The sequence below is a fragment of the Myxine glutinosa genome, chromosome 4 (genome assembly GCF_964187855.1).
Source record: "Myxine glutinosa chromosome 4, kmMyxGlut1.1, whole genome shotgun sequence".
In the NCBI taxonomy this organism is placed as follows: Eukaryota; Metazoa; Chordata; class Myxini; order Myxiniformes; family Myxinidae; genus Myxine; species Myxine glutinosa.
In genome coordinates this window covers 191188526-191201072 of record NC_136264.1, presented here as the reverse complement: position 1 = coordinate 191201072, position 12547 = coordinate 191188526, and the positions used below count along the sequence as shown (strand labels likewise).

At 30.8% G+C, this 12547-nt stretch overlaps 1 protein-coding gene across 1 annotated transcript in view; it reads left to right on the top strand.

Moving 5' to 3' along the window:
• LOC137425579 (uncharacterized) overlaps positions 1 to 12547 on the top strand; it is a 191618-nt gene that overhangs the window by 55756 nt on the left and 123315 nt on the right. The window lies entirely within an intron of this gene.

Sequence of the window (12547 nt, the reverse complement as noted above, 5' to 3'; positions counted from 1 at the left end):
TACTTACTACATTATATAACAAGAAAAATTATGTTCTACACCAAAGAAATTTGCGACAATATTTATCAAAAGGTCTAAGAGTAGAGAAGATCCATAGGGTTCTAAAGTTCAATCAAAGTCATTGGTTAAAGGGGTACATTGATTTTAATACACAAAGAAGAACAGAGTCAAAAACAGATTTTGAGAAAGACTTTTATAAATTGATGAATAATGCGGTCTTTGGTAAGACCATGGAAAATGTGAGGAAAAGACAAAATATCAGACTATCAACATCTTGGAAACAAGCATCAAAATTAATTAATAGACCGAGTTTTACTAGAGCTGAGGTCTTTACTGAGAACTTTTGTGCGATCCATTTGATTAAAGAGAGTATTGAAATGGACAAACCTATTTATATTGGCACATCAATTCTTGATTTATCAAAGTCATTAATGTATGATTACTTTTATAATAACTTGAGGAAGAAATATCAAAATGATGTTAATCTACTTTATATGGATACAGATAGTTTTATTTTGCAAATTAATACTGATGATGTTTATTCAGACATGAAAAAGGACATTAATATCTATGACACTAGTAATTACAGTCCAGAGAGTGAGTTGTTCTCTTCTAAAAATAAAAAGGTGATTGGAAAGTTTAAGGATGAATTAGGAGGAAATGTCATGAGTGAATTTGTGGGATTGAGGTCAAAGGCTTATGCTTATAAATACATTGTGAATAACGTTGAAAAGACTGATAAGAAGTTAAAAGGTGTAAAGAAAAATGTTATTAAAGAAACAATAAACTTTAAGGATTATTATAACTGTTTAACAACAAAGAAAGAAGAGTTTAGAAAGATTAATGGAATAAGAAGTTATAAACATAAATTATATTCAGAAGAGGTGAATAAGAAAGCATTGGGGGCTTTTGATGATAAGAGGTTTATTTTAGAAAATGGAATTGATAGTCTCCCTTATGGTTATATAAGTATATAAGTGATAAGTTAAAAAGGGGGGTTAGGGATTTTAACGGGCTACCGCCGCCTCTTTACTATTATATAACTGATAGAACCAAGTACCAACCAGACTAAAGAGTGGAGGTGTAATCAACCTTGGTATATAAACGGTAAACATAACGAATGTGAAAAATATCAAATAGGTATAATTGAAAAGACAACTGGTAAAAAAATTTACAAAACAAATAAGAGAATTAATTTAAATACCGGTGAATTGGGTAAAAAAGATGGAAATATTTTTGAGTGGACGGAAAACTTTGATGGTTGTCAGGAAAATATATACTTTAATTTAAAAATGGGATGTGGCACTGGAGGCGCTCAAACAAGAACATTGAGGGAGGTTTCCCATTTTATCTTAGCTCAGTTAAAATATCTTAATAAAGAACCAAACTCAAACATCTTTTTTGTTAATATATTAGATGGTGAAGGCAGTGGCAAGAGAATTAAATTATTTCCCACGCATAAACAAATATTTGTAGGGTCGTTGTTTGAGTGGGTCAAAGATGATTCACCAGATGATATAAAGAGTAAAAGGTTAAAAGGTCCATAAGGTCAGAAGGATCACAGGTCCACAAGGGTAGAAGGACCATTGTTTAAGTTGTCTAATGAATAAGGATAGCATGTCAAAAGGTTAGAAGGTTCGTAAAGAACAGGGTGAGAGAAATAGAGGTGCTTGGGGGCAATGAGGGAGGGGAAAAATTAACATGTAAGTGAATGGGGATTTGGGGTGTCCCAGAACCAACATTATTACACTATTCACGCTTGTTATATTGATACATACACGCTTCTTATATTGATATACACGCTTGTTATATTGATTCATACACACTTGTTATATTGAAACATACACGCTTCTTATATTGATACATACACACTTGTTATATTGATATACATGCTTCTTATATTGATATACACGCTTGTTATATTGATACATACACGCTTCTTATATTGATACATACACGCTTCTTATATTGATAGACACGCTTGTTATATTGATACATACACACTTGTTATATTGATTCATACACACTTGTTATATTGATTCATACACACTTGTTATATTGATACATCCACGCTTGTTATATTGATACATACACGCTTATTATATTGATACATACACGCTTGTTATATTGATATATGCACGCTTGTTATATTGATACATACACGCTTGTTATATTGCTACATACACGCTTGTTATATTGCTACATACACGCTTGTTATATTGATATACACACGCTTGTTATATTGATACATACACGATTGTTATATTGACACATACACGCTTGTTATATTGCTACATACACGCTTGTTATATTGGAACATACACGCTTGTTATATTGGTACATACACGCTTGTTATATTGAAACATACACGCTTGTTATATTGATACATACATGCTTGTTATATTGATATATGCACGCTTGTTATATTGATACATGCACGCTTGCTATAATGATGTACATGCTTGTTATATTGATACATACACGCTTGTTATATTGATACATACACGCTTGCTATATTGATGTACATGCTTGTTATATTGATACATACACGCTTGTTATATTGATATATGCACGCTTGTTATATTGATATATACACGCTTGTTATATTGATACATACACGCTTCTTATATTGATACATACACGGTTTTTATATTGAAACATACACGCTTGTTATATTGAGACATACACGGTTGTTATATTGGTACATACACGCTTGTTATATTGATACATACATGCTTGTTATATTGACACAAACACGCTTGTTATATTGACACATACACGCTTGTTATATTGCTACATACATGCTTGTTATATTGATACATACACGCTTGTTATATTGATACATACAGCTTGTTATATTGATACATACAGCTTGTTATATTGAAACTTACACGCTTGTTATATTGATACATACACGCTTGTTATATTGATACATACATGCTTGTTATATTTATACATATACGCTTGTTATATTGATACATGCACGCTTGTTATATTGATACATACACGCTTGTTATATTGATACATACACGATTGTTATATTGACACAAACACGCTTGTTATATTGGTACATACATGCTTGTTATATTGAAACATACACGCTTGTTATATTGATATATGCACGCTTGTTATATTGATACATACACGCTTGTTATATTGATACATACACGCTTGTTATATTGATACATACACGCTTGTTATATTGATACATACATGCTTGTTATATTGATACATACACGCTTGCTATATTGATACATACACGCTTGTTATATTGATACATACACGCTTGTTATATTGATACATACACGCTTGCTATATTGATACATACACGCTTGTTATATTGATACATACACGCTTGTTATATTGATATATACACGCTTGTTATATTGATACATACACGCTTGCTATATTGATACATACACGCTTGTTATATTGATACATACACGCTTGTTATATTGATACATACACGCTTGTTATATTGCTATATACACGCTTGTTATATTGATACATACACGCTTGTTATATTGATACATACACGCTTGTTATATTGATACATACACGCTTGTTATATTGATACATACACGCTTATTATATTGATACATACACGCTTGTTATATTGATATATGCACGCTTGTTATATTGATACATACACGCTTGTTATATTGATATACACACGCTTGTTATATTGATACATACACGATTGTTATATTGACACATACACGCTTGTTATATTGCTACATACACGCTTGTTATATTGGAACATACACGCTTGTTATATTGGTACATACACGCTTGTTATATTGAAACATACACGCTTGTTATATTGATACATACACGCTTGTTATATTGATACATACACGCTTGTTATATTGATATATGCACGCTTGTTATATTGATACATGCACGCTTGCTATATTGATGTACATGCTTGTTATATTGATACATACATGCTTGTTATATTGATACATACACGCTTGCGATATTGATGTACATGCTTGTTATATTGATACATACACGCTTGTTATATTGATACATACACGCTTGTTATATTGATATATGCACGCTTGTTATATTGATACATGCACGCTTGTTATATTGGTACATACACGCTTGTTATATTTATACATACACGCTTGTTATATTGATACATACACGCTTGTTATATTGGAACATACACGCTTGTTATATTGGTACATACACGCTTGTTATATTGAAACATACACGCTTGTTATATTGATATATACACGCTTGTTATATTGACACATGCACGCTTGTTATATTGATACATACACGCTTGTATATTGATACATACATGCTTGTTATATTGATATGTGCACGCTTGTTATATTGATACATACACGCTTGTTATATTGATGCATACACGCTTCTTATATTGATACATACACGCTTGTTATATTGATACATACACGCTTGTTATATTGAGGCATACACGCTTGTTATATTGGTACATACACGCTTGTTATATTGATACATACATGCTTGCTATATTGACACATACACGCTTGTTATTTTGACACATACACGCTTGTTATATTGCTACATACACGCTTGTTATATTGCTACATACACGCTTGTTATAATGATACATACACGCTTGTTATATTGCTACATACACGCTTGTTATAATGATACATACACGCTTGTTATATTGACACATACACGCTTGTTATATTGCTACATACACGCTTGTTATATTGCTACATACACGCTTGTTATAATGATACATACACGCTTGTTATATTGATACATACAGCTTGTTATATTGAAACATACACGCTTGTTATATTGATACATACACCCTTGTTATATTTATACATATACGTTTGTTATATTGATACATGCACGCTTTTATTTTGATACATACATGCTTGTTATATTGATACATACACGATTGTTATATTGACACATACACGCTTGTTATATTGGTACATACACGTTTGTTATATTGAAACATACACGCTTGTTATATTGATATATACACGCTTGTTATATTGATACATGCACGCTTGTTATATTGATACATACACGGTTGTTATATTGATACATACACGCTTGTTATATTGATATATACACGCTTGTTATATTGATACATACACGCTTGTTATATTGATACATACACGCTTGTTATATTGATACATACACGCTTGTTATATTGATACATACACGCTTGCTATATTGATACATACACGCTTGTTATATTGATATATGCACGCTTGTTGTATTGATACATACACGCTTGTTATATTGATACATACACGCTTGTTATATTGATATATGCACGCTTGTTATATTGATACATGCATGCTTGTTATATTGATACATACATGCTTGTTATATTGATACATACACGCTTGCTATATTGATACATACACGCTTGCTATATTGATACATACACGCTTGTTATATTGATACATACACGCTTGTTATATTGATACATACATGCTTGCTATATTGATACATACATGCTTGTTATATTGATACATACACGCTTGTTATATTGATATATACACGCTTGTTATATTGATACATACACGCTTGCTATATTGATACATACAGGCTTGTTATATTGATATATGCACGCTTGTTATATTGATACATACACGCTTGTTATATTGTTACATACACGCTTGTTATATTGATACATACACGCTTGTTATATTGATACATACACGCTTGTTATATTGATACATGCACGCTTGTTATATTGATACATACATGCTTGTTATATTGATACATACACGCTTGCTATATTGATACATACACGCTTGTTATATTGATACATACACGCTTGTTATATTGATACATACACGCTTGCTATATTGATACATACACGCTTGTTATATTGATATATACACGCTTGTTATATTGATACATACACGCTTGTTATATTGATACATACACGCTTGTTATATTGATACATACACGCTTGTTATATTGATATATGCACGCTTGTTATATTGATACTTGTACGCTTGTTGTATTGATACATGCACGCTTGTTATATTGATACAGACACCCTTGTTATATTGATACATACACGCTTGTTATATTGATACATACACGCTTGTTATAATGACACATACACGCGTGTTATATTGGAACATACACGCTTGTTATATTGATACATACATGCTTGTTATATTGATACATACACACTTGTTATATTGATACATACTCACTTGTTATATTGGAACATGCACGCTTGTTTTTTTGATACATACACGCTTGTTATATTGATACATACACACTTGTTATATTGACACATACACGCTTGTTATATTGATATATACACACTTGTTATATTGATACATACATGCTTGTTATATTGATACATACACACTTGTTATATTGATACATGCATGCTTGTTATATTGATACATAGATGCTTGTTATATTGATACATACATGCTTGTTATATTGATACATACACACTTGTTATATTGATACATACATGCTTGTTATATTGATACATACATGCTTGTTCTATTGATACATACACACTTGTTATATTGATACATGCATGCTTGTTATATTGATACATACATGCTTGTTATATTGATATATACACGCTTGTTATATTGATACATACACGCTTGTTATATTGATATATACACGCTTGTTATATTGATATGTACACGCTTGATATATTGATACATACACGCTTGTTATATTGATATGTACACGCTTGATATATTGATACATACACGCTTGTTATATTGCTACATGCACGCTTGTTATATTGATATGTACACACTTGTTATATTGATATATACACGCTTGTTATATTGATACATGCACGCTTGTTATATTGATACATACACGTTTGTTATATTGATACATACACGCTTGTTATATTGATTCATACACGCTTGTTATATTGATTCATACACGCTTGTTATGTTGATTCATGCACGCTTGTTATATTGATACATGCACACTTGTTATATTGATACATGCACACTTGTTATATTGATACATGCACGCTTGTTATATTGATTCATACACGCTTGTTATAGTGATTCATACACGCTTGATATATTGATTCATACACGCTTGTTATATTGATTCATACACGCTTGTTATATTGATACATGCACGCTTGTTATATTGATTCATACACGCTTGTTATATTGATACATACACGCTTGTTATATTGATACATACACGCTTCTTATATTGATACAAACACGCTTGTTATATTGATACATACACGCTTGTTATATTGAGACATACACGCTTGTTATATTGGTACATACACGCTTGTTATATTGATACATACATGCTTGCGATATTGACACATACACGCTTGTTATATTGACACATACACGCTTGTTATATTGCTACATACACGCTTGTTATATTGCTACATACACGCTTGTTATAATGATACATACACGCTTGTTATATTGCTACATACACGCTTGTTATAATGATACATACACGCTTGTTATATTGACACATACACGCTTGTTATATTGCTACATACACGCTTGTTATATTGCTACATACACGCTTGTTATAATGAGACATACACGCTTGTTATATTAATACATACAGCTTGTTATATTGAAACATACACGCTTGTTATATTGATACATACACCCTTGTTATATTTATACATATACGCTTGTTATATTGATACATGCACGCTTTTATTTTGATACATACACGCTTGTTATATTGATACATACACGATTGTTATATTGACACATACACGCTTGTTATATTGGTACATACACGCTTGTTATATTGAAACATAGACGTGTGTTATATTGATATATACACGCTTGTTATATTGATACATGCACGCTTGTAATATTGATACATACACGCTTGTTATATTGATACATACACGCTTGTTATATTGATATATACACGCTTGTTATATTGATACATACACGCTTGTTATATTGATACATACACGCTTGTTATATTGATACATACACGCTTGTTATATTGATACATACACGCTTGCTATATTGATACATACACGCTTGTTATATTGATATATGCACGCTTGTTGTATTGATACATACACGCTTGTTATATTGATACATACACGCTTGTTATATTGATATATGCACGCTTGTTATATTGATACATACACGCTTGTTATATTGATACATACATGCTTGTTATATTGATACATACACGCTTGCTATATTGATACATACACGCTTGCTATATTGATACATACACGCTTGTTATATTGATACATACACGCTTGTTATATTGCTATATACACGCTTGTTATATTGATACATACATGCTTGTTATATTGATACATACATGCGTGTTATATTGATACATACACGCTTGTTATATTGATACATACACGCTTGTTATATTGATACATACACGCTTGTTATATTGCTATATACACGCTTGTTATATTGATACATACATGCTTGTTATATTGATACATACATGCGTGTTATATTGATACATACACGCTTGTTATATTGATACATACACGCTTGTTATATTGATACAACACGCTTGTTATATTGATACATGCACGCTTGTTATATTGATACATACACGCTTGTTATATTGATACATACATGCTTGTTATATTGATACATACACGCTTGCTATATTGATACATACACGCTTGTTATATTGATACATACACGCTTGTTATATTGATACATACACGCTTGTTATATTGATACATACACGCTTGTTATATTGATATATGCACGCTTGTTATATTGATACTTGTACGCTTGTTATATTGATACATGCACGCTTGTTATATTGATACTTGTACGCTTGTTATATTGATACATACACGCTTGTTATATTGATACATACACGCTTGTTATAATGACACATACAAGCGTGTTATATTGGAACATACACGCTTGTTATATTGATACATACATGCTTGTTATATTGATACATACACACTTGTTATATTGATACATACATGCTTGTTATATTGATACATACACACTTGTTATATTGATACATACTCACTTGTTATATTGGAACATGCACGCTTGTTATATTGATACATACACGCTTGTTATATTGATACATACACACTTGTTATATTGACACATACACGCTTGTTATATTGATATATACACACTTGTTATATTGATACATACATGCTTGTTATATTGATACATACACACTTGTTATATTGATACATGCATGCTTGTTATATTGATACATAGATGCTTGTTATATTGATACATACACACTTGTTATATTGATACATACACACTTGTTATATTGATACATACATGCTTGTTATATTGATACATACACACTTGTTATATTGATACATACATGCTTGTTATATTGATACATACATGCTTGTTATATTGATACATACACACTTGTTATATTGATATATACACGCTTGTTATATTGATACATACACGCTTGTTATATTGATATATACACGCTTGTTATATTGATATGTACACACTTGTTCTATTGATATATACACGGTTGTTATATTGATCCATGCACGCTTGTTATATTGATACATACACACTTGTTATATTGATACATACACGCTTGATATATTGATACATACACGCTTGTTATATTGATATGTACACGCTTGATATATTGATACATACATGCTTGTTATATTGCTATGTACACGCTTGATATATTGATACATACATGCTTGTTATATTGCTACATGCACGCTTGTTATATTGATATGTACACACTTGTTATATTGATATATACACGCTTGTTATATTGATACATGCACGCTTGTTATATTGATACATACACGTTTGTTATATTGATACATACACACTTGTTATATTGATTCATACACGCTTGTTATATTGATTCATACACGCTTGTTTTGTTGATTCATGCACGCTTGTTATATTGATACATGCACACTTGTTATATTGATACATGCACACTTGTTATATTGATACATGCACGCTTGTTATATTGATTCATACACGCTTGTTATATTGATTCATACACGCTTGTTATATTGATTCATACACGCTTGTTATATTGATTCATACACGCTTGTTATATTGATACATGCACGCTTGTTATATTGATTCATACACGCTTGTTATATTGATTCATACACGCTTGTTATATTGATACATGCACACTTGTTATATTGATTCATGCACGCTTGTTATATTGATACATACACGCTTGTTATATTGATTCATACCCGATTGTTATATTGATTCATACACGCTTGTTATATTGCTTCATACACGCTTGTTATATTGATTCATGCACGCTTGTTATGTTGATTCATGCACGCTTGTTATATTCATTCATACACGCTTGTTATATTGATACATACACCCTTGTTACATTGATACATACACGCTTGTTATATTGATACATACACACTTGTTATATTGATTCATACACACTTGTTATATTGATACATACACGCTTGTTATATTGATACATACACACTTGTTATATTGATTCATACACGCTTGTTATATTGATACATACACGCTTGTTATATTGATACATACACGCTTGTTATATTGATACATACACGCTTGTTATATTGATTCATACACGCTTGTTATATTGATTCATACACGCTTGTTATATTGATACATACACGCTTGTTATATTGATTCATACACGCTTGTTATATTGATACATACACGCTTGTTATATTGATACATACATGCTTGTTATATTGATACATACACGCTTGTTATATTGATTCATACACGCTTGTTATATTGATTCATACACGCTTGTTATATTGATACATACACGCTTGTTATATTGATACATACACGCTTGTTATATTGATTCATACACACTTGTTATATTGATTCATACACGCTTGTTATATTGATTCATACACGCTTGTTATATTGATACATGCACGCTTGTTATATTGCTACATACACGCTTGTTATATTGATACGTACACGCTTGTTATATTGATACATACACACTTGTTATATTGATTCATACACGCTTGTTATATTGATACATACACGCTTGTTATATTGATACATACACGCTTGTTATATTGATACATACACCCTTGTTACATTGATACATACACGCTTGTTATATTGATACATACACGCTTGTTATATTGATTCATGCACGCTTGTTACATTGATACATGCACACTTGTTATATTGATTCATGCACGCTTGTTATATTGATATATACACACTTGTTATATTGATACATACATGCTTGTTATATTGATACATACACACTTGTTATATTGATACATGCATGCTTGTTATATTGATACATAGATGCTTGTTATATTGATACATACATGCTTGTTATATTGATACATACACACTTGTTATATTGATACATACATGCTTGTTATATTGATACATACATGCTTGTTATATTGATACATACACACTTGTTATATTGATACATGCATGCTTGTTATATTGATACATACATGCTTGTTATATTGATACATACACACTTGTTATATTGATATATACACGCTTGTTATATTGATACATACACGCTTGTTATATTGATATATACACGCTTGTTATATTGATATGTACACGCTTGATATATTGATACATACACGCTTGTTATATTGATATGTACACGCTTGATATATTGATACATACACGCTTGTTATATTGCTACATGCACGCTTGTTATATTGATATGTACACACTTGTTATATTGATATATACACGCTTGTTATATTGATACATGCACGCTTGTTATATTGATACATACACGTTTGTTATATTGATACATACACGCTTGTTATATTGATTCATACACGCTTGTTATATTGATTCATACACGCTTGTTATGTTGATTCATGCACGCTTGTTATATTGATACATGCACACTTGTTATATTGATACATGCACACTTGTTATATTGATACATGCACGCTTGTTATATTGATTCATACACGCTTGTTATAGTGATTCATACACGCTTGATATATTGATTCATACACGCTTGTTATATTGATTCATACACGCTTGTTATATTGATACATGCACGCTTGTTATATTGATTCATACACGCTTGTTATATTGATACATACACGCTTGTTATATTGATGCATACACGCTTCTTATATTGATACAAACACGCTTGTTATATTGATACATACACGCTTGTTATATTGAGACATACACGCTTGTTATATTGGTACATACACGCTTGTTATATTGATACATACATGCTTGCGATATTGACACATACACGCTTGTTATATTGACACATACACGCTTGTTATATTGCTACATACACGCTTGTTATATTGCTACATACACGCTTGTTATAATGATACATACACGCTTGTTATATTGCTACATACACGCTTGTTATAATGATACATACACGCTTGTTATATTGACACATACACGCTTGTTATATTGCTACATACACGCTTGTTATATTGCTACATACACGCTTGTTATAATGAGACATACACGCTTGTTATATTAATACATACAGCTTGTTATATTGAAACATACACGCTTGTTATATTGATACATACACCCTTGTTATATTTATACATATACGCTTG